Raw genomic sequence first — 18,372 nt, 5'->3', positions numbered from 1 at the left:
AGGGTACAAAATGTAGGCAGGTGCCCCAAAGCTCAGCAATCAAGATCAATAATATTTTAATACCATATTTTTAAAAAGTCAAAATTAATGCAAAAAATTCATGATGAAAATAACTATCCACATTTTTCAATAAAGAAAAGATCAGTAACAGTGCTGTGCCAAACCATACTGCAGCCTGAGGCAAAAAGGGAAAAGGATTAAATGAGATCATGCTTGTAAGGTACTTGGCACTAAGCCTTGCACATGGTAAGTCTACAGTTAACATAAACCAGTATTATTGAATAATCTCCAAGGTTTCTTCTTGTTCAAAAATTCCTTAGCTACCACTTGTCCCCACAATTTAGTATTTTAAATAATGGCAACTACTGAATTAATTTTAGGCAAAATTTCTGCAGAGTTGGTGCCATGCCTACCATCCTTCTGTAAAAATGTAGAATTAGTTCCAGGGGAAAATAAAATAAGTTAGACTCTAAATTTCTTTTATATGTGCTTAGGATGCAATTAAATACACTGAAGTTTTAACAGAATTTCAGAACAAAGTAGGTCTCAATACTGCCAACAGCACAGTGAAATCAAGCTCAAATAGCCACCAGTTTCTCATGAGCACCCAAGTTCCCATCCACCTGCTTAAGAAATGCTTGTTGAAATCCTGTTATGTTCCTCTGCTCTGAGCTAAATACTGGACCTGCAGAGATTAAAGAGATGCAGATCCTGCCCTTAGAGTATCTAATGTGGAGACGAAATTTGCCTGAAAACATGAGGGGTCCATATCGAATGTCAAAGCTATTTCCCGGGGAGAAAAAAATGCAACTCATAGAACTTATAATGGGAAATTATTTCCATAAGAATTATTGTACAAGAAGATACATATTTTGAGCCACACCATCCAACACTTTTTATCCATTAACACTGACCCAAAACACATTTAAAAAACACTTAAGAGGCATTATGTAAATACTGAAGAAATAGTAGAAGGCCAAGTACCATAATTTGTACCTTTAAATGCTGACCCTTGGCTTGGTGGAGGAATAATGGGGACACAATAAGATGTTGTGCAAAATGCCATGGCCGTAAACAGGGGAGTGATAATGAGGAAGAGGTGGGGGAGAGTCAAGATGGTCAAATCCACCTGCGTCTAAATCTGTGTCACCTTCACATACAGACTGAGGAGGAGAGATGCAGACTCTGGGCTCGTAGGAGCAATTTAGGAAGAGTCCAAGAGAAGTTTTCACTTCCTTTATAGTCTTCTTTAAAACAATACAGAAGAAATAAGCCCATTTGGAAAGGCTACTAATACTGTAGTATTCCAACTGTAAGTCATTCTTGAAAAGGTAACACTAAGAAGACTGAGGAACATACTCGAGTTTTACATCCTAACCTTGCACGGTTGAAATGTATCTAAAAGGGACTGGGGTTGTGCTCAGTGGTAGAGTACTTGCCTGGTATGTGTGAGGCACTGGGTTTGACCCTCAGCACTACATATAAATAAAGAAATAAAATAAAGAGGTATTGTGCCCATCTACAACTAAAATCCAGTTCTATCATAAAGACTTTAAAGAAATGTGTCTAAAATGTTTTCAGCCAATCTACATCTGTTTTTTACTTTTTCTTTTGGTACCAGATATTGAACCCAGGGATCCTTAACCAATGAGCCATATCCCCAGACTTTTTTTTTTTTTTTTAATTTTGAGACAGGGTCTCACTAATTTGCTTAGGATCTTGCTAAATTGCTGAGGCTGGAAAAATTGTGCTCTATATGTATACTATGAATTGAAATGCATTCTGCTGTCACATGTAACAAATCAGAATAAATCAATTTTAAAAAATAAAATGTTTTGCAAATCATATATAAAAATAAACTCTGCAGGGCTGGGGTTGTGACTCAGTAGTACAGTGCTCATCTCACACATGGAAGGCACTGGGTTCGATCCTCAGCACCTCATAAAAATAAAATAAAAGGTATTGTGTCCATCTACAGCATATATATGTATATATACATATATATAGCAGATTTATATATATATATATATATATAACTGCAACTTTTAATAAAAAAATAGAAATAATAAATTGCCGAGGTTGGTTTTGAATTCATAATCCTCCTGCCTCAGCCTCTGGAGCCACTGGGATTATAGTTGTGCACCAACATTCCCAACCACAGCCTACATCTCTTGAACACTAGTCATTTTACCAATGAAAACCACTTCTAATATTTATTATGCTAATTAACAGGACATTTGATACTGGTCAAGGATGACAGTAACAAGATCAATGGTTGCTAGTGGTTGCAGGGAGAGATGAATGGGCAGAGCACAGAACATTTTAGGGCAGTGAAACTCCTCTGTATGAAACGATCATGTTTGGTAGATGTCATTACAAAGCTGTCCAAACCTATAGAAGGTACAAAATCAAGAGTATCCCCTAATGTCAACTAAGGACTTTGGGTAATAATGGCATGTCACTGCAGGCTCATCACTTGCAACCAATGGACCCCTCTGGTGGGGGATTCGATAATGAGGGAGGCTGTTCACATAAAATGAAAGGAATGTATGGAAAACTGGGAAACCTCTGTACCTTCTTCTCCACAAATCAAAACTGCTCCAAAGAAGAAAAAAAACAATTTGTGTGTTTTTTAGTACCAGGATTTGGACCCAGGGACACTTAACCACTGAGCCACATCCCCAGTCCTTTTTTTTTTTTTTTGTATTTTTATTAGAGAGAGGGTCTCACTGATTTTCTTACAGCCTTGCTAAACTGCTGAGGCTGGCTTTGAACTCTAGATCCTCCTGCCTCAGCCTCCCAAGCTGCTGGGATTATAGACCTGTGCCACAGCACCTGGCAAGAGGAAAATCTTTTTAATAAAAGGAATAAAACAATGTATTGGAAGCATTCCAAGGCTGGTATAGGAGCATTGGGGTGAGACATCTGTCTTTCTGATAGATTTGGAATGCTGAGCCTTACCTGACAGCTGTTCCCACTGTACCAGGAGAGATGTCTTCTTGGTGGGTCAAATTCTCCATTTTATCACATTGTCACAGAAGTTAATGTGACTGGAAATAGAGAGATCCCTATGGAGCTTATTGTTCACCACCACCCCAGATTTCCAGAGCTGGATTTGTTACCCTAATTTTTGTGCTACAGAATCTTATATGAGCAACACCTGTGTCTTGATGATTGTAACTGATCTTAAATTATTCCAGTGGAGGGATGGTGGTCTAAATAAGCGATAGAAAGTTTTAAGCTACACCCTAGTGCCCAACAGTCTGATTGGGAATATGTTCCAGAGATGGACTGTTTGTTTGAAAGACCACAATGCTGATGAATTTAACCACAGTAGCCTAGCTCTATTCATCCTTGATCAGTACCCAAGGTCATGTTAATTAGTATAATAAATATTAGAAGTGGGCTTTCAGCTGTAAAGTGGCTGGTTTTCAAGATATGTAGATTGGTTAAAATATTTTAGAGACATTTCTCAACCTTGCATGAACAGGACATAACACTTGAGTGTGTTTTTTATAGCCTCTGATGTTCAAAACGGCACCTGAGGCATGATTTTAAACTGGTCCTACCTCTCTCCACAAACACATGATTCTGGTTTCCTGATGCTGGTTCTGAGGTTCACTGAATTGTGCCTTGAGAATGTGGGCATGGGCTGGGATTGTGGCTCAGTGGTAGAGCACTTGCCTAGCATGTGTGAGGCCCTGGGTTCAATCCTTAGCACCACATTAGAAAATAAAATAAAATAAAATAAAGGCATGGCGTCCATCTACAACTAAAAATAAATAAGTAAATAAATAAATACAACTAAAAGTAAATAAGTAAATAAACAAATAAAAAGAATATGGGTGTGAACTGGGTGCAGTGGTGCATGCCTGTAATCCCAGAAGCTCAGGAGGCTGAGGCAGGAGGATTGCAAGTTCAAAGCCAGCCTTGGCAACAGCGAGGTGCTAAGCAACTCAGCGGGACCCTGTCTCTAAATAAAATACAAAATAGGGCTGGGGGTGTGGCTCAGTGTTTAAAAGAATGTGGGTGTGTCCATCTCAAGGGAAAGTTTCCTGCAAAGAATGGTCAGAGCTCACAGAAGATCAGAGAGCTGAGGCTGAGCTGAAGTTGAGCTTGGAGGTCTTGTGACTGTTTTTGTACCTGTTTGCTGATAAATGCTTATTCGATAAATGTTTGTGTGATAGAATTTGATGCTGGACTTGCTTTTGTGGCCAGGCTTTATAGCAACAAGACAAGGAAGAGGTAGTTTACACCGGACTTACCTCCAAGTATGTATTCAACAATAAATGAACAACTATTATGTTTCTTTTTGGAACATTCAGTCTGAAAAAAAAAAAAAAACAAAAAAAAAACTAGTAGTTGTACTCAAACTTGATCCAGTTTAGTTCATGTTGTCCTGCTCGATCCTTCCAAGCCAGAGACATCCCATCAGAGAGACTGTTCAGACACCAAAGGTCATCATAAATCCCTTTGTCCTGAATTTTGTCAGTAGAAGAATCATGACTTATAGAAAAAAAAAATACAAGAATGCACTTGGGGTTTGAGAATTTGAGCTACTTTAAGGCTTCTAGGCTTTCCCAAATCCTTCTTGGGAAGGTCTTGCTTTATACACTAGTGCTCTGATCACACGCCCTCTTTGGCTCCCAGGGACAGCTGCTACCCAATGATATAACTGATGATTCAGGAACAGAAAAATGTGTTCCAGGTAAACCAACAATGTGATCGCAAAAAAGACAGAAGAAGAGTGAGTTCATAAGGCAGCTCCTCTCGCTGCAATTCACTAAAGCAAGTGTTGTGAAAAAGATAAATACGTGGGACTTTAGAGGAGGGAACTCTTACTTAAGCTGAGAATGACAAAGAATATCTCCACAAAGAAGGTAACACGTAGTTGATCCTTAAAGAATGGCTGGGCTGATTCGCAGCTTCCATTCTCAGCAGTATTAGATCTGGGTTATGATGCTTGCTCCTTGAGGATGCTAACTCACAGTAAGGGCGGAGGGCTAGGGAGGGTAGAAGTACTTTGTATAAGACAAAGAGGAATGAAGGAAAGGAAGGGGGGATGGGAATAGGAAAGAGAGTAGGATGAACAGGACTTTCCTGTGTTTATATATGAATACGAGACCACTGAAACTCCACATCATGTGAAACCAGAAGAACAGGAAGTTGTACTCCAAGTGTGTATAATATTTCAAAATACACTCTACTCTCAGGTATAACTAAAAAGTACAATTTTTTTAAAAAAGAAAGTGGTTAGGGCTAGGATGCATGTCCATTCTTGTTTCCTCTTGTTAAATAAAGGTAGAAGACTGGGTGCATTAGATCATACCTGTAGTTACAGTCACTCGGGAGGCCATCACGTTCAAGACAGTTACATATAAAACATAGTGCTCATTTCTCTTTGGAGGGGTAAAAAAAATCGAGATAGTGAGATGAGACGTGGATAGGATTATAATATACTTGTTAAGATGAGGCCAGCAGAAAGGGAATTAGGAGGTGTTGGAAAAAAAAGACAAGGAATTAAAAAGCATGAGAAAGGCTTTTAGTTGCATATTAGCATGGTGGGATATTTTTGAGAAAATGGGATTTGCTAATAAGGGGTATAGAATTAATAAAGCCTTGGTAAGTGGCAGAGACATCACGCACCTTTTTTCTCCGAGCATCTCTAATAAGTCTAATGGAAGAGAGAAATCTATAAAATTCAGGAAAAAAAATTGCAAAAGGGATGTGAGAAAAACAGGAGTGTGAATTGGAAGAAACTTTTCTGGAGAACTCTTTGGCAGTATCCATCAGGTCGGGCCATAGTAACCAACCATGACCCAGTGACAGTGGCTTTAAAACGTGTTTCTTCCTCATTCAGTATTTGTGGCAGGTCAGCTGAGGTGTTGGTCCATATTGAAATCATTGCAGAACTCAAGCTACTAAGAAGCCACGCCCTGGAATGTCGAGGATCACTGTTGTAGAAGCTGACAGAGACTCTGGAAGTTTTCAAATTGGCAATAAAATGGTAAAGGTACACGTCCCTCATAAACATGATGTTTTGACTGAGTTTTGTGGCTTTTCTACTGGCAAGGGGACAAGGAGGTGCAGCTCTATGAGGCTCTGGAAGGCGGGAAACTGGAAATATTCTTAGAGCTGGGCAGATGCCTACCTTGAGCTATAACTATTAAAATCAAAACATCTATACCCATTGACTGAGCAAGGCCATTTGTGATTCATCCTATGAAAATACTCCTATCAATACCCAGCCTTGAGTGTTCAAGGATTTTCTCTTCAGCCTTCAAATTTGAATTGAAAACTGGAATGACCATCAATAATGGCATTATTAAACAAATAATAAGGTACCAGTACTTTGGCATTCTATAATCATTACAAAGAATAAGATTGATATTGAAGACGAATTGACTCAAAAAATACCAAACTTATGCATAGAATGATATCATTTATCTTATATATTATGTTAAAATTAAGACTATATTTGCAATAGAGAAAGGATAAGAACTGTTCTTGATAATAGTACTAACATCTATTGTTTATTGAGCATTTAGCATGGTTAGACATTGTATTTCTAAATGTTAAATGCTTCATAAGCATGATTCTCACTTTACAGATGAAGAACTTAAGGCTCAGAGAAGTTCAGTGACTTGTCTAAGCTCACTCAGATAAGCAGTTCTGCAGTTAGGATCTCAGTGTGTCTGAAAAATAGGTGCCACTGGGCCGTTGGATAAGTTTAATGGTGGGGCATAGGAAAAAAAGCTTTTACTGTCTGCTTTATGGGGTTTAATTAGCTTGTATTTATTTTTGTTTTTCTTGCAATAAGTATGTATTCCTTTTTGCAAAAATGATCTAAAAATAAAAATGGGAAGGGGACGAAATAGGTTGGAGATAGCCATGCATACATAGAAAAAAAAAATCTACAAATGTACCCAAACTCTATCCAAGTGCCTGAGTTCCAGCATCAGGGGGAAGAAATCTTACATCAAATTCAGTGTCTAAAGCAAAAATGGGGCGGGTAGCCTGTTGAATACGCAGGGAGGAGGGGTCTTTTTTTGAGGCAGGGTGACCTGGCAAATGGCTCTCCAGTGAGTCTAGCAGCCTCCTGGGGAAACTGCAAAGGCCATCTTGAGAACCTTTTGGTAAATATTGAGGACGATGAATCACTGAAAACAAGCAGCAGGGTTCATAAGGAATAACTCATGTCAGGCAATTTGACAGCCCTTTAAAAAGAGAATTATTAGGGTGGTGAATAAAAGAGCCATTATGAGCCTCGGCATGTGGACTGCATCAGGACTGTCTCAGGAAGCCCTCCCATCTAATGTTTTCCAGTAGGCTGGTGCTGGGTACATGGGAGAGGATTGAGACCGGAAGATAGAAGACACTCATTTATGTATTCAAGGATGCAAAGTTGCACATACAAGGACATTCATCGCAGCACTGTGTGTTATAGGGAGAATCTAGAAACCAGTTTAACATCACCAGTCGGGGATTAGTTAAAAGCATATTTGGGGCTGGGATTGTGGCTCTGTGGTAGAGCACTGGCTTAGCATGGGTGGGGACCCGGGTTCCATTCTCAGCACCACATAAAAATAAAAGTATTGTGTTCTATCATCTACAAAAAAAAAAAAAAAGATTCATAGATTCATATTCTCTCTCTCTTTCTCTTTCTCTCTCTCCCTCCCCCCTCTCTCCTTTAAAAAAATATTTTTAAAAAAAGCATACTGGGCCAAGTTCTCATGTTTGTAATCCTAACCACTCAGGAGGCTGAGGCAGGAGGATTGCAAATTCAACACCGGCCTCTACAATTTAACCAGCCTCTGTCTCAAAATAAAAGATAAAAAGAACTGGGGATGTAGCTCCATGATAGAGTGCCCCTGGGTTCAATCCTGGGGACTAGGGGAAAAAGAAAAAAAAAAAAGGAAATATTCATGAATAGACTTACATGTAGCTTTAGCTTTTTCGGTCAAGGTTGGCAATCTTTGACCCCTGGGCCAAATGTGCTCCCAGAATTGGGAATAATTTTTATTGTTTTAAATGATCAAGAAAAAAAAATTAAAAGAAGAATAATATCTCATAACAGGTGAAAATGTGTTGTGAAATTCCAATTCCCCCATCATTCAATGAAGTTCTGTAGTAACACAGCCTGCCTTTTCATCTCCGTGTTGCCATGGCAGAGCTGAGTAGTTGTGGCGGGGACCTGAAGATCTGCCAAGCCTACAATATTTACTGTTGGGTCCCGGACAGAAAAAGTTTGCTGACCTCTGTCTCCAACAGATCATTAAATGAGATTATTAAGCAGAACAGTTTCATTCTGGTATCGAAGTGTCTTTAATTCCCCTTTTCATCCTGGCTCTTTCTCAGCTTTCTTTGAGCTTGTTTATTTGGTTATTTTTCTGTTTCTGTTAGTCTGTCTGCCTCTGCCTTTATGGCCATTGTGGATCTCATGATTGTGTATTTTTTTGGGGGGCAGGGGTGGTGGGTAGGAATTGAACCCAGCGGTGCTTACCCACAGAGCCACATCCACAGCCCATTTTTGATGCTGTTGTTTCTGAGACAGAGTCTTGCTAAGTTGCTGAGGGCCTCACTAGATTGATGAAGATGCCTTTGAATTTTCGATCCTCCTGCTTCAGCCTCCCAAGCCACTGGGATTTTAGGTGTGCACCATCATGCCTGGTTCATTCACTCTTCTAAAAACAAAAATTACGTATTTTTATTAGACAAGAAATATCTACTCCTTGGGGGAAAAAAAGTTAAATGCTAAGGAAATACACCCAATGTCAGCCTCTGCTACTTGATTGGAAACTTGCTGAGGGCAAGGGACCATATTTGTGTCTTGTCCCCTGCACTTAGCATAGGACCTGACACATAGTAAATCCTTAGTAATACTTCTTTTTTTGGGGGGAGGATGGGTACCAGGGACTGAACTCAGGGGCACTTGACCACTGAGCCACATCCTCAGCCCCATTTTGTATTTTATTTAGAGACAGGGTCTCACTGAGTTGCTTAGGGGCTTGCTTTTGCTGAAGCTGGCTTGGAACATGAGATCCTCTTGCCTCAGCCTTCTGAGCCACTGAGATTATAGGCGTATGCCACCATGCCTGGCTCCTCAATAATACTTCTTAATGAACTACTGCATGCTGTATCTGTGTCTATGGTATCTTTTGCAATCTACTATTCTGCAGTGTGCTTTTTCTTTTCTTTTCTTTCTTTCTTTTTTTTTTTTTTTTGGTATTGGGGAGTGAATCCTGGGATGCTCTACCACAAAGTCACATCCCCAGCCCTTTTTATAGTTTATTTTGAGATAGGGTCTTGCTAAGTTGCTGAGGCTATGTTCAAACTTCCCATCCCTCTACCTCTGTCTGCCCCGCAGTTTGCTTTCTTGTATGTGCTAATAAACATAAACTAAAGGAAGTGTATGAGGAGAGAAAGCATTTTCCATTCTGGCCACGGAAAATACACCCTTTTGTGTAGTAGCCAGGGCCCTCTTAGTAACTGGCCTTCTGTACAGCTCAGATGTTGCCTTGGGCTAGTGGAGTGAATCACAGTCAGGAAGCATTTTGTTAATCTGTTTTGGGGGTGACACACCAGCAGGGACACAGGAAACCTGGCATGGATCATTTACTGGGCCTTCTTACTTAGGATGTAATTGTATTTCTGTGCCATGAGCCCAAATCTCGTTGCTCTCCTCCCTGTCTTCCTTCCTTGTTTCTATTTTTTAATTTTATTTTTAATGGATGCATAATAATTGAACATATTTATTGAGTACATTGTTAATTTTTTTTTTTTGGAGGGCTGGGGATTGAACCCAGGGCCTCATGCATGGTAGGCAAGTGCTCTACCACTGAGCTACATCCCCAACCCCCATCCTGATGTTTTGATGCATGTACGCATTGTGTACTAATCAAATCAGGGTATTTGGCCCATCCATCACCTCATACATTTATCATTTATTTGTGGTGAGAACATTCAGACTCCTCACTATTTAGAAATATTTGATATGATATCATTAACCGTAGTCACCCTGCTGTGCAATAGAACTCAATGACTTATTCTTGCTGTCGAACCATAGCTCTGTCTCGATCATTCATTCAGTCACTTCCTATCCCTCCCTGCCCTCGGCCCTCCTCCAGCCCTTGACAACCACTTTTCTACTCTTCCCTTCCATGAGATGAGCTTGGGCAGATTCCCTGACTCATCTCAACACTTTGATCTGACCTCCCTTTCCTGCTTTTCTAAGACTTCATGCAAAAGCGGGAGTTAAGAACATTATGTTCCAAGTGATTGGCTCTGTGCATGGCACCTTTGGAACCTCAGATTTATGGGTGAAGTTGGGCAAGTTTCATGCCACCTATTTTTACAGATAAAGAAACTGGGGCACAAGAGAAATGAAACAGTTTGCCAAGGTCAAGGCCTGCTCCAGAAGCAGTGCTCCAAAGCGCTCTGCCAGGCTGTGTCTCTACTGCACACAGTTCTGCTCCCACAGCAGCACCATCTCCAGTTAGATTTGAGGGGTGGGAGTAGGAGGGGGTGGCTTACTGGCCTTTGTATTCTCAGTACCTGGCAGAAAGCCCAGGGCTAGAAGCAGATCCGGCCTGCCTGTTGACAAGGTGGATTAGAAGCACACTTTATGACACTTCCCCAGGCTTCCTCATGCAGCTGCTTTTGGTTGAATTCCCTCCAAACCCGGCTGAGGGTGGGATGGGTACACTTGGTTAGAACTTCCCTGGAAAGCAACTTGGCAATGTTGCCCTCCAGCAAAATGTGCTAACCATTGGGCCAGAGCATTTTTATTTCTAGGAATTTGTCTTCAGGATAAAAAAAAATCACAGATGTGTGTGCAACAACATATATACGATGATGTTTATTGCAGTGTTGGCTATCACAATGGAAAACTCGAAACCATCCTAATGCCTGACTATAAAGAATTGGTTAAATAGCTCACGGTACATTTCTCTGATGGAGCATTTTGCAACCAGGACAATATCACTCTTCATGCGTAAAGTGGTTACCCCTGGAGAAGAGGAGAATGTATCCCGAAGAACACATGGAAAGCTCCAGCTGTGTTGGTAATGACTTCTTTCTTGAGCTGGGTGTTTGTTATCTCATGCTTTCCTCCCTCCCCCCCCCCCCCCCCCCGGGGGCCTCATGCACACTAGACAAGCACACTACCACTGAGCTGCATCCCCAGTCCTATTATCTCATTCTTTATCCCTATTGATATGTCTAAACTATTAAGTAATTAGGTGAAAAATGAAATTTTAAAAAATCATGTTTAGAATACTTAGCCATGTGTCAAAATAATCATAAAATATTATGCCTAAGCAAACAGGTTGTAATAAATAGTACGAATAATGTCATGCCAATTTTCTAAATCAGAGCATGTATTTAGGTATGAAAGAAACCCATTAAACTTTAAATTGTATTTATACTTGGACAGTGTGGTTTCAGGTGATTTCCATTGCTACAATCAAACAGTATTATTTTGCACAAAAAAAAAGTAATACTTTTTCACTTGCCGACTTTCATCTCTTACTACTTTCTGCTTTCTAAATTTCCTCAGCAAGAAACTCCAGAATGATTTTCCACTTGTCTCTTCCTTTGAATCTACCCATCCAGGGATTTGATTTGATTTTTGTTATTCACATTTTCTTAATCTTCTCCTTTGTTCCTGGCTAGTCTTCACAAGATTTTAGACCTTATTTTTTGTCCTGTAGCGAATGCGCTTGATCATGGGGTTATCCATACCCTGACCTGGTGATGTTGAAAACCCTGAGATGTCTTTTAGCCAATCTGAGTTTCATTTTTTTAAGCTCCTTGTGGATATAAGTCACAGGGTTTGGCAATAAATTGCTTGTGACGAGTCAAGAATGGTAATAAGCTGCAAATTGACTTTATAACTTCATGCTAGTGAGGTGCGTTGGGATACTCAATAGTTCTGTCCCATCACATCCAAAAGGTGATTAAATATTAATGGACTGGAGTCCCTCACTGGGTGTGAATTCAAGAAGGAGAAGAGTGTGTGCACAGGGTGGAGCAGGCAAACCTGACCAGTCTTAAATTCATTCTGATGGAGAGCAGGCTCAAGATATTGAGTGGCAGTGTGAGAGTTCATGACCTTGACCTCGGAGGGTTTCTTTAAGAAATCACAACTGGAAGAAAGACATCGAGGTGACAGGAAAGGCCCCGCCACTCCATTGGAAATTGAAATGGTTTCCTGAAGAAAGAGAAACAGCAGAAGACAAGTTCATTTGGAGTGTTTCATCATATGTTCTGAATTTGGAAACATTGTACAGAAGGAAGGCAGGGAAACAAGACTTTTGCTGCATAGTTTAGGAAATGTGTGGGAAAGTGTTTATAATAGGAGGATTCAATTATAAGAGCTTTGTGTTCTTTTCTTATGACTATATCACTTTCCCTCCTAGGCCAGAAAGAGTGGATCAGAAAGTTCTGGATGAATGGATTAACGAACTGATCAAATCACCTTTGTGGAGGTTAATCTCCTGCCTCCTGTGTGAATTCATCAAGATGTTGGTGGTTGGAAGTGACAGAAACCCAATTCAGAAACAACTTAGGTAAAACCAGAAGGGACTTTATTGGCTGCTGTGATTGAAAAGGCCAGTGGGTAGTGCTGTGTCCGTCATGGCCGGAATCAAGGGCTCCCACAATGGGATCAGGAATCTGTCTTCTTCAGTCTCCTGGTTTTGCTTTCTCCTGAGTTGGCTTGATTCTTAGATGGACTCTCCCTTAATGGCAGCAAAACTGGCCTAGATAAAGTAAGTTAAGCAACTCAGCAGAAGCAGGTTTTTCTCAATAGCTCTAGGAAAAAGTCCAGCTCTGAGTCTCACGGGTCTGGTTACCTCATATGCCCACTTTGGCTCGGTCAGTGTGCACAGGAAAATGGAATGTGTTCTGTGCCCACCTTGAACTAAGGAGATGGTGTCAATTCAACTGAAATGACATCGACTACCACAGGGAATGGAGGGCTCTCAGAGACACATCGGGATATTATCCTTAGAAAGAGAAATAATAATGTAAGGGAGGTAATAATAATTCTGGATAGTCAAAAGCCTCAGACGTCCACACCCCACCAGATGTCCATGCTTCTGAAGATCAACATAAAGGCTACATCCAGAACTAGTTTGCTAACAACGCTACATAACACCAAAGTACACAAAGATTGCCTTAGTTGGGAAAAGAAGGTCACAACCCTTATTCTTTTCTGCTATAATTTGTTCTACAATGACTAACTCTTTAGCCATGAATCTGTGACCAAGGGCTTATTACCATAGAAACTTCCTTTGAAGGGACAATTAGCATCTGTTGTTATCATTGGAATGTCATCATTTCATCAGGAGTTGCTAATAATGGTGCTCTTTTGGTTTTTCCATGCTTTCCTATGGATCTTCACATTGTAATCAGTTCCCTGAGGTCACGTCCCACATCAGCACACTACCAGGGAAGCTAATTAGTGGCTTGTCAGATGTCTACTTGGTTCTCCCAATTCTCCTTCTGCTGTAACAGAGGCCCCTGAGGTGCACACATAAAGAAAAAGCTGGTGAGGATGATTCTGGGTTTGGCAGCCCAAGAAATGCATTCTGGAGCTCCAATGTACTGGTCCAAAAGAGATCCTTATTCCATGTTGAGATTACATGCATCATGTGTGATAAGCAAGAATAAAACATTATAATAGGATTCCCTTATGATTTGCAAAACATTTGAATTTTTCTTCTGTATCAATGATAGCTGGATATAGCTAGCAGAGGTAATAAGCCCTTTTCCAAAATGATGTCAAGTGAGGAAGCACTAAAAATTAATGTTGGTGTTTCCCCAGGGCTGGCTTTTGGCTCTGTTGCCTCAGATTTGCTTGAGGTATCCTCTTGCAACTATTTGGTTGCAAGCCTCAAAAACCGACCAGTTAACTTGAGGAAAGAAAGATATTTGTTGAAAAATATTTTGGCAAGTCGAATGAAAGTTTGCAGAATTGATTGGATCCTGAGGGAACCAGGTAGGTACCAAGGAAATCCTGTGGTCAAAAAGTAGGCGTGGTTGAAAAAGAATGCCATGTTTTGAGCTGCATCAAAATGTCTTGGGAGAAAACATAAAATTGGCTCAGTTTAGGTCCCATGCCAATTTCTTATCTAGATTAATGAATGGTGGGGAGAGGGGGTTGGCCTCTATGGAAGTCAGTTCCTGGAATTTCCCTCCTACCAGGACCAAGCCCCGAGGGACAATTCTTACAAATAAAATTGTGTTGATTTTAGGTCACAGAATGAGTGATAAGCAGCTTGTAGGTAAAAAAGTGTGTATTATAGCTATAGTGTTTGTTGAAAATTCAGATGCTAGGCTCAGAACCAATGTTACTGAACCAGACTATCAGTGTGCAAGGCCCTGGTGTTCTGTTTTTAATAAGTTCCAAAGGTGAGACTTGTACATGGCAAAGGCGAGAAAACACTGGACATGGTGGGGAAGAATATTGTGTTAGTCAGGTTTCCATTACTATACCAAAATCCCTGAGAAAATCAACTTAAAAATAGAAAAGTTTTATTTTGACTTACAGTTTTGGAGATTCCAATTATGTCGCTCTATTGCTTTTGAGACTGTGGCTAGGTGTGCATCATTGTGAGGAGCATGTGGCAGAGCAACTGTTACTCTCATGGCAGCTGAGAAGCAAAGGCAGAAAGATGAGGAATCAGGTCCTAATATGTCCTTCAAGGGCATGCCCTCAAATGACCAGGAGATTTCCAACTAGGTGTCATCTGTTAAAGATTCCACCACCTTCCTATAGCATCCGTGGGCTAGAGACCAAGTCTTTAAGACATGGGCCTTTGTGAGACTTTTATCCAAACCATAGTAGATATATATATATATTCATCTATCTCTGAAAAAAATTATAAAAACATTTATATATCTCTGAGTAAGGGTATTAACTGCTGAAACATTAACTTGCATGGGTTAGCAAAAAAGGAAAAGGAAAGGGAAAAGTTAGTAGAGTTAGTAGCCAAAGTTCTAAATATGGATTCCCTCTTCCTTCCAGAATTTGCTCAGGAGCATGGAGGACCTATTCCTTTTGAAACATTTAAAAACTGCAGGAATTTCTTGAATTATTTCAATGTCAATTGCTGCGATATCTGCAATCAATTCATGATATTATGGGATAGACTCATTGACAGTTGAAGGGGGTTTCATATTCACTTACATTCACATTCATATTCAGTTATTCAAAAGGTAGTAGAGTTTAATGGTGAACAATATTTTGGGGGGGATGAGGAGGAGACTGGGGATTGAACTCAGGGCACTCAACCACTGGGAAACTCAAGCCACATCCCCAGCACTATTTTTTATTTTATTTAGAGACAGGATCTCACTGTGTTGCTTAGCCTCTTGCTTTTGCTGAAGTTGACTTTGAATTCACAACCTTCCTGTCTAAGCCTCCCAAGCCCCTGGAATTACAGGTGAGTGCTACCAAGCCTGGCTAGTTTGGGTTTTGAAATCAGACAGAATTAGATTCAAGTAGGTCTCTGCTAGTTAGTTTGGGGATCATGAACAAGTTACTTATCATCTCTATGACTCACTTTTTTTTTCATGTGTTAAGCAGAACTAGTAATACTGACTTCCAATGGTTGTTACATGAGACCTAAAATGGGATCACGGATGTGAAATAGTGTTAGTCAGCTATTCGTCACAGTGACAAAATACCCAACATAGGTGACTTGAAAGGAGGAGAGATTTGTTTTTGTTCATGGTTTCAGAGGTTTCTGCTGGCTCCATTGATTCTGGGCCTGTGGGAAGGTGGAGCATCATGTCGGAGAGAGTGGGGTGGAGGAAACCTGCTTACCTCATGGCATCTGAGAAGCACAGAGAGAAAAAGACCCAAGATGTCCAAAATCCTAAGCATATGCCCCCAAAGACCTACTCTGTCAGCTAGGTCCCACCTCCTACAGTTTCTACCACCTCCCAATAGTCTATTTAAATTATGAATCCCTCAATGGATTAATCCACTGATGATGTCAGAGACCTTATGATCCAATCATTTCCTATAAGCCCCACCTTTGAACAAACCTACAACACATGAGCTAGTGGGGGTCATCTAGATCCAACTGTAATGATAATTCTTAGTACAATTCCTGACATGTGGTCAGTGGTAATTAAATAGTAGCTACTGTGATCAAATATCACTACACATCTTTATACACTCAACAAGTGGACTACTACTCAACAAGAAAGTACTACGTACCTAATAAATTAAAAACTAAATACCTAAACAAAAAAAAAAAAGAGAAAAAGAAAAAGGAATAAACTATGGAACACACAACACGAATAGATATCAAAATAATGATGTCAGTGAAATAAGTCAGCTCCAAAGAATATATACTGTGTTATTCTATTTACATAAAATTGTCAAAAATATAAATTTAGGTGAATAGAAAGTAGATCTGTGCTTGCCTAAGCATGGAGGGATTAAAAAACATAAGGGACATTTTTGGGGGGCAATGAAATCATTTATATTTATTATGATGATGATCTCACAGTTGAATATGTATGTTAAAATGTATTAAATTGTATACTTTAGACACATGTGATTTAGTGTAATCAATTTCAGCTCAATAGAATGATTCTCTTAAGTAAGAAGAACATTGGATTAGGAATCAGAAGATGAGGTTGCCATCTTGACTCCTATACAAAGACAGCTGTGTCCTTGGATAAGTCTTGGACAGGCCTTTTTTATCACTACGTATCTTTATACACTCATTTTGGGAGAGGGGGTACCGGGAATTGAACTCAGGGACACTCGACCACAGAGCCACATCCCTAGCCCTATTTTGTATTTTATTAGACAGTGTCTTACTGAGTTGCTTAGGGCCTCACTAAGTTGCTGAGGCTGGCTTTGAACTTGCAATGCTCCTTCCTCAGCCTCCCAAGCAGCTGGGATGTCAGGCGTGCACCACTGTGCCCAGATCATTCTTTCATTTTTAAATCAAAAGTGATAGATTATGTTATGTCTAAGGTCCCACCCATGTGAAAAGTTTTGACTATATAATGGCCTTTTCAGCCAATAGGTAACTTATCAAGATATCAGTTTCTTCAATTGATCTCCTAACTCGGTAGTAGTTTTTTTTTTTTCCCTGTGTATAATCGATTTACTGAAATCTCAGCTCTCCAACACAATAGACCAATAGAAAGAACTTTTTTTATTTTTTCTTTTCTTTTTTTTTAGCTTTGAAAAGAGATCAATATAAGCCCAAGGTCTTCATGTTAAGTCTGATCAGGACCTGCAGATTCATAAACTACATTGGGATGAAGGACGCAGATTAATGATGCTTCCTGAAGGTGAGACTTAAAAAAGACACGTGCTCACCTTTCCTTCAGACAGACTTCACAGATTGCACGGCAGCTAGATGAGCTCACACACTGTCTCTGCTGCTAAACCTTCTTGGCGCCCCACTGGGACCAAGACCCTTCTCCTGAAACTTAGAAGCACTTTGCCCTGTTTTAATGGTCCTAGTATGATTTTGGGATATGAAACTTTCAATGTTCCTTTCCTTTAAAGTGGATTAGAGGAGCTATTTCATGCAAAATATTTAGAATAGTTCCTGGCACAAAGTCAGTCCTCTAATAAATGTCAATTGCAATTGTTCTAATTAATAAAGTCACAGGGTAATATGACTATTTAGGCCCACGTGAAGTTTCCTTGTGGCACAGGTGACTACTTGGGATTCATCTCTGTGTCTGCGGGGGCTGAACACATAGTAGGTATGGGACAATTTTTTGAACAGAGGCACACTGATGACTGATAACAAATTGAGGGACTCAGGATGTTAATTTCTTCATTGGACACACAGCCTCTGTACAAGACTTGCTGACTGCAAAGGAAATGTCACCAACTGTCAGAGATACAACAACACATTGCTCAAACATATGTGCTGGGGAAGCTAGAAACTTGTTATTGTATGTGTGAGAAATCCATAACCAACATAGTCAAAGAAATGCTCTCGATTCTTCACTGGACCCCAAGAATGTCTTTCTATACATTTTATTCTCCTGTGAGTACGCTTATCAGTACGCTTATCAGTACGCTTATTTGGGGAAAGGTCATTAGGCACAGTTAGGACTCCAACTGGGTAGTGTCCCTACCTACTGCTGTGCTGTCTCACTTGTTCCCAAGGGGACTTGTTCTTCCCCCAGGATTGAGTCATTCACTTTGAAGCATCAACACATTCACTTGAAGACTCCCTGAAAGAGGCTTCTAGCCCAAAGATTTCAGAGGCATGCGATTTCAGAGAGGCGAGTGTGTTTTTTTACTTCCCACAATCAGATAAGCTTCCAGCTGGGAAAAGGGGAACACTATTCAAACTGAAAGCCAACTCAGGTTGGCTC

The 18,372-nt window shown here is 40.1% G+C and overlaps 1 non-coding gene across 1 annotated transcript; it reads right to left on the bottom strand.

Moving 5' to 3' along the window:
- Positions 1 to 9,780: 9,780 nt before the first annotated feature.
- Positions 9,781 to 9,855, bottom strand: Trnag-acc (transfer RNA glycine (anticodon ACC)). Its single transcript has one exon. It is a non-coding gene; the product is annotated as a tRNA-Gly (tRNA).
- Positions 9,856 to 18,372: the final 8,517 nt, after the last annotated feature.

The sequence above is a fragment of the Ictidomys tridecemlineatus genome, chromosome 13 (genome assembly GCF_052094955.1).
Source record: "Ictidomys tridecemlineatus isolate mIctTri1 chromosome 13, mIctTri1.hap1, whole genome shotgun sequence".
NCBI classification, from domain to species: Eukaryota; Metazoa; Chordata; class Mammalia; order Rodentia; family Sciuridae; genus Ictidomys; species Ictidomys tridecemlineatus.
This window is presented reverse-complemented; position numbering and strand designations above follow the sequence as displayed.